At 35.4% G+C, this 6,868-nt stretch overlaps 1 pseudogene; it reads left to right on the top strand.

Annotated features, from left to right (window-relative positions):
- Positions 1-3,157: 3,157 nt before the first annotated feature.
- LOC143551794 (ethylene-responsive transcription factor ERF017 pseudogene) lies at positions 3,158-3,960 on the top strand (annotated as a pseudogene).
- The last annotated feature ends 2,908 nt before the right edge of the window (positions 3,961-6,868 follow it).

Genomic DNA, 6,868 nt, shown 5'->3' with positions numbered 1-6,868 from the left:
ATAGTTATAATTATTAACATCATTATCTTATATATATATATATATATATATATATATATATATAAAACCTATTTTTAAAGCCACTATTATCATTACTATCTTTATCATTAATAACATCGTTATAAACTTTAATATCTATTCTTTTTTTATACAAAACCAAACTCTTGATTTAAACTCATCTGTTTCTATTTAATATTGGTTTAGTCATTCAAAAGCCCAAATACAATAACATTATTTTTATTTTAATTATCAATTAAGTACGAGTCCCAAATCGTTAACAAACTAACCGGTAACCCGATTAACAACCGAACATTATCATTCAATGCTTCAAATGCAGTTTCAACTAAAGTTCAAGTCATTAATATTTTTTTTATTTATTCGTTTTCGATTAGCTTTCAAGTCGGATTCGTTCGTCGCGTTTACAAGCTTTCTATATGTCGATCACTTGTTAGTTTCTCAATTCGTCAATCGAGGTGAGTACATTTCATCCCCCGTTTTTCCCTTTTATGTTTTGGGGGTAACATGCATACTTATTCAAAACAAGAATGATTTTTTATACACTTTTCTCAAACCACAAACTTTAGGGTATATGATACTTGGAATACTTGCTCTTTTGTGTGTTATATGCCTCATATGCTTTACGTGCGCGAGTGTTTATTTTTATGTTGTTGTTGATCCTCATTAAGTATGATCATACACTCCCCTAACTACTTAGCCTTGTGCTAGTAGAATAGGGCCTCATTATCCGAGTATGTCGGTTGTTACCGAGTAGAAAGGATCCTCATTACATATGTTTTTATATACCATGATTGATGCTTTTATTTATAGTCTGATATACGTTTGTGGATTTCGCTCATATTATATATACTTAAACTATGAAATTGCTCACCAACATACGTGTTGACAAAATATTATTTTATGCATTGTTACAGGTTTGACTTTTATCGACTTGAGGACTTGACGAATAACGTTACCAAGACTATTAGGATATTAGTAAAATGAACAATATATTTGTTTACTTGTGTTCAATTTGTTTGTATGACCAAGATGTGTTATTTATTGATTTGTGAAATAAATGAGTTGATTAAATATTGTCACTTTAATAGTGTCTTGTGTTTTGGGCAATCGGTTGCACCCCGACATGTTCCGCCTTTGGTCGGGGTGTGACAACAGATATTATGAGGGTCTGGTCCCTATCCTCACAGATATAATTAGGGTCTGGTCCCTTTGTTTCGTGCATCTGTACCGCACATGTCTTTACGTACCTTCCATGACAACACGTGCAATATCCGAAGATCGTTCACGTACCATCAACATATCATGCATACATTATTCATATATCGTACATATTCATACATACATCATTCACACATCATATATATAAATCATATCTTTAACTTCCACCTGACGGTACACGCAATATCCGAAGATCGTTCACACACCATTAAGAAACCATCATACATAAATCATACAAGGCATACACTTACCATTTAAGGTAAGTGTATTAACTATCACATCGAGTATGCACATAGACCCGAAACATAACAAGGAAGTGGGGCTAGAAACTCACCTGAACTCGATTACGTTCACCGTTAATTGTTATTCCTTTCTTTAGCTGTGTTTGACAAACTGTATAACAATTACACATTTACACGTATCAATTAACGATCACTACTCACATCGCGTTTCTAGTCTAGTTATAACCCTCAAAGAACGGGGGTCCGGGGGCAGCGCCCCTGGCCGCGGGGTCTAGGGGCGGCAACCCCTAGCCGGGTCCAAAGGGCAGAGTCCCTGGCTGGGGTCGAGCTGCCAGGTCAGCTTGGAAAATTTTTTATTTCCATTAACTGTCTAAACACATTTTCCATTAGAATTTTAATTTATTATTTAATTTGCTAACTTAAAAGTTCAAGGACTTCTTTGTAATTAACTCAATCTTTTCTAAGACCAAGGACCATTCTGTAATTCTTTCAAAGTCTAGTTCGTTATTATGCTCTTTAACGAATTGGGGTCCATTCGTTACTTCAGTCTTCCATAACGAATTGGCAAATTCGCTACTTCATAACGAATTGGCCTTTAGCGAATTGGTCCTTATAACGAATTGGACTTATAACGAACTGGACCTTATTCATTTGGTCTGGTTAACGAATTGAACTTCTTAGCGCATTGAACCCTTATAACGAATCACTCCTCATAACGAATTAGACCTTATAACGAATTGTTCATCATACGAATTGGACTTAACGAACAGGGGATAGTTCGTCAGTCTTTCCATAACGAATCCGTTCACGAATCCAAGCTAGTTTGTTAGACCTCCGCTAACGAATTAGGGTTAGGTCAGAGAATGTCAGAACATTCTCTGACATTCCTCTTAACTTCGTACCATTTTTCGGCGCCGTCGCCGGAAAAACGCGGTTTCGCCGGAAAAATGAGTTTTGACTCGTTTTTTCACCGTTTTTCTCCCCGTTCGATCCAGATCTGAGCTAGGGTGATCCTAAGCTCATCATAGGTTCGGTTTATACCCGATTCCACCCGGATCTCGTGACTTAAATGGTTTAACGGTGTCGGCTTGTCGTTTCGTGACCATATCTAACGGGTTTAAGCTCATACAAGATCATACTATCGTTACCTTGAATCGGGAACGGTTTTCCTTGGTGATTTCGGCTAGAGAAAGAGAGCAAGATGAGAGAGAGCTAAGTGTGTGTTTTGGTGGTGTATGAAATATATGTAAATGAATGAAAAATGGGTAATTAAGGTTTATATAATTATGGATCATGGGCTTAAGCCAATGGTCTTTCTTTCCTTCCTTCATAACCCAACTCCATAACCCATATCTTTAACCCAACACTAGCCCGCTCATAATAACTCATATTTCATTTTATTAACCGAAACTCGAAAAACGGGATGTTACACTTGGTATGTTTTTGCACGTGCATTTTTTTATTAACTTCATTTAAAAAAGTCATTTTGTGATATAAATAAAACCAATTTATGCATAAATAGTATAGATATAAGAATAGATGTAATACATTTTTTCATATACGATATGTAATTATTTGTTTTACTTGTAATTTTATAATTTGGATTATTATGTGTGTCAAACGGGCTCTACAACTAGTAGTTAATAGCTAATACGGAGTAATAATTTTGACAAAAGAATTAATCCTGATCAACGCGTTCGTTGACCTTTAAACATTTTCATTCCATGTAACACTTGATCTTTACTCACATAAAACTCACATATATAAATAAAGTCGTCTCGCTAATATCCAACAGCACGAAAAACTTATTCCAAAGATATTTCCATCAGTAATGACCAAACTACCCGAATCATCACAGTGTTCAGTGCATGAGCCAAAATATAGAGGTGTCCGAAAGAGGAAGTGGGGGAAGTGGGTGTGCGAGATCAGAATGCCCAACAGCCGCGAGAGGATCTGGTTAGGCTCATACGACTCACCCAAGAAAGCCGCTAGAGCTTTTGATGCCGCGTCCTGCTGCCTCCGTGGCAAAGCGGCCAAGTTAAATTTCCCTGAACAGCCACCCAACATTCCCGGTGGCACGTCGCTTTCCTCCTCACAGATTCAGTCTGAAGCAACTCGCTTTGCCAACTCGGTTCCTGATGCGGTCGCAGTCATTGAGACACACACCCCCGGCTCTGACTCCACGTCCTCTAATTCGGCCATCTTGCATGATCATAACAAAAACAATGTGGACGATTACGATATATTCCCGGGGTTTGATGATTATTTCATGCAGCCTCCACCTCGGTATCCTGATTACGAAGAGGAGAATTCAATCGGTGGGGATATCTCGCAGGGACCATCGATCCTCTGGAATTATTAATCGTTACGGTCACTTGTAGGTGATCTAAATACCGCAACAATTCTTCATACAGGTAGCACCAAATCAAATAATCGCCTCTCGTTTAACCACGTATATTGCTGGTTTTGGTATATTCCTCATACTTGGTACTACTGGTGATCCATAAGTACGTAAACATCAAGTTATGTTTTCATGTATAGCTAGCTCTCTATATGCATTATTTAAAGTGAATCAAATTATTATTGTGTCGGCACATATATTTTTATACTGTTATATAGTTGTTTGCAGGTACCAAACACATTACAGTTATTTTACCGTTACAAAACAAAGTTGGAAAATAAAGAAAACCAAAATTGGAAAGAATAAATAGACTATCCCAAAACAGAAAAACATACATATGACTTGGTCACACACACTCACTCCCTCATAGCACCGTCACACTCTAATAATATCTTGTATCTCCTCCACTGGGATGGCTCGTGGGACAGCGAATACAAGTTAGGGCTTTAGGCCCGCACTTAATTAAGGCCTCCAAGTCCAAAAAACATTATATATAGATATATTATAATAGGTAAAGTAAACTCAAAGTAATGTATTGATGTGGTGGTTACTAAAGTATTGGTTATGAGTTCAAAACTTGTAACAAACAATTTTTATTTCCTTAACAATTGTCATGAAAAGGCCACGAAATCTTGTTTCGATTTAGACCTCCACATTCGTTGAGCCGACCCTGGACCTCCACCTCCTAGTTTTAACACCATTTTCTTACACTACTACCACCACCTCCATCATGTAAAAACATCTCGCGCCCTGCGTGCTGAGATGGGAAATCCATACCCGTCAGGAACACCATGCCACCCTTGAGAATAACGTATGCGGGGTCCCCGTCTGAATTGTGGCCCTATTGCGTGATTCTCTAGTTTCTCTCCCACTTCCCTACCAAACAACCTCCTTTACTTCCCTTTCATTATCATCAAACTACCACAATTTAATTGTAGTTCTAAACATTTATTATTTCTATTATTTAAACATGTGGTAATATTGACTTTAATATGCATTATCTGAAGTGACCTTTGTTATTATTATGTTAGAACATGTATATATTTTTTATGACTCCTAATTAACTACACTTAAAATCTATCTGGATCGAATCTTCATTCCTTATAGAGCATCAAAACTATAAGACATAACCCTTCGGTATTTCTGAATATATAAATTATAATTATAGTGTGTTTAGGCGTTGTACAGTTTGCAGGTAACCAACACATTTTAGTTATTAATTTGCAATAACAATGCCGCCAGGCCAAAGCCTTTTGGTGTTATAACAAATTGTATCGTTCTCCAAGAACATAATGTCGCCCTCGCCCCCTTGTTTGTTCCGCTAAACACTCTACCGGGTTGTGGTGCGACAAGTTTGTTCCGCTAAACACTTCTTACCGCAAAATGATATTATTAACTCCCATTTTAAAGTATATATGTCAATTGTTTGAATAAAGTTCAACATATCTTAATTGGTCTTTGTAACTAGATTATACAGTAATTATTTCTAATAATCAAATATTGAATTATGGATATATATGTCTTAGACCTGTAGATATATTAATATAAAGTTTATTACATACAAAGTATTGAATCTTGGAACTCGAAAATATTAATAAAAATTATTAGGCCACCCTCAAGCTTAAATATCATTTGCAATGTTTAATTTGAAACTGATATGTATTATTAAAACATAAAAAAAATATTTAGCAGGTAACTATCTGAAAATTTTAAAATGTATATATAATTTATTTATATTAAAAAGTTAGTTTTTTTTTATTATGACCCAGGTTTGATTTATGGCCACATTATTTAGTTTTGGCGGCATTGGTGATGATGGGAGACTATGCGAGTAAGCGGCGTTCACTAGGTGGATTATTTAACGGAACGAGTTTTATCTCACTGCACTGTCGTGCCTTCATGCGAGTGTTCACGGCGTTGGTCATATGTGAGTTGATCAAAAGACGAATACATTATGATGTGACGAATTTAGCTAGTAACCAATTTAAAGAATTAGTTGATTGTTAAAAATAAATACCCACCAAAAGTTTTTAATATTTTCTTTGAATTATAAGATTTCGGCTGCAATAAATGACCAATGGCAGAGAACGAACCAGGAAATGTTTTGAAAGTTTCTTGAGAGAAAGTGGAAATATTTTTGAAAATATCTCAGTTATCCAGCCAGAACCAACCAGTTGAACTCTTTCTGAAACATAATAAATTTAATTAATAAAATTACAACACGTATACTATATCATCAATTTGAATTTATATGAATTTAACAATCCCACGTTTGCAAAAGAAAAATGGACACTTTTGCTGGCCTGTCCTACATTCTACAACAGACAAATAACTGACTAATATGTTGCTTATTTATTTATAGTGTACCTTTTTCTCTTAGAAAAAGCCCTACATTATATATTAATGAGAAGACCACGTCATATATATAGAGATCAGTATATTGAAATAAGTGTGTGAAAAAAAGGTGTAATTGTCTATTGTATTGATAATTGTAATTAAGGCTTTATAGTATTTCATATTTACATAATACTATCTATATGTCCAGTATTTCCCCGCAAACTAAAGCCAGGAAACAACATGTAGCTTGAAGCCTAAACATTGAATCTGAGTGTTCATAGAGACTTTGTAAAAATGTCTGCAACTTAATCTATTGTCTTTATAAATTATACTTGTAATTAAACATAACTTGTCGCAAAGTTCAACTAGATAGCTAGTGTTTGGGATAAATGGGTTTGGGTTATAAACGGGCCGACACTCGACACATTAATGATACCATTAAAAATGTGTTTAAACAGGTTTAGCATGTTAATAACACACATGACAAGTTTAATTTATGGAAAATTTCCAAAATAGCTATTTTTGACAATGATTTTCCACAAATAGCCCAAGACCAAACAAAATACCCAAAGTAGACAAAAAAAAAATTTGTCGTATCCGACTAAAACTATTTCTGATCCGACTGAATTTTAGTGGGTCCGACTGAATTCTT

Source organism: Bidens hawaiensis, unplaced genomic scaffold (assembly GCF_021521415.1).
Source record: "Bidens hawaiensis isolate Kalapana, Puna unplaced genomic scaffold, B.hawaiensis_p1.1 tig00016566_1, whole genome shotgun sequence".
NCBI classification, from domain to species: Eukaryota; Viridiplantae; Streptophyta; class Magnoliopsida; order Asterales; family Asteraceae; genus Bidens; species Bidens hawaiensis.
The sequence above is the reverse complement of the archived record's forward strand: the minus strand, read 5'-3'. Positions and strand labels throughout refer to the sequence as shown.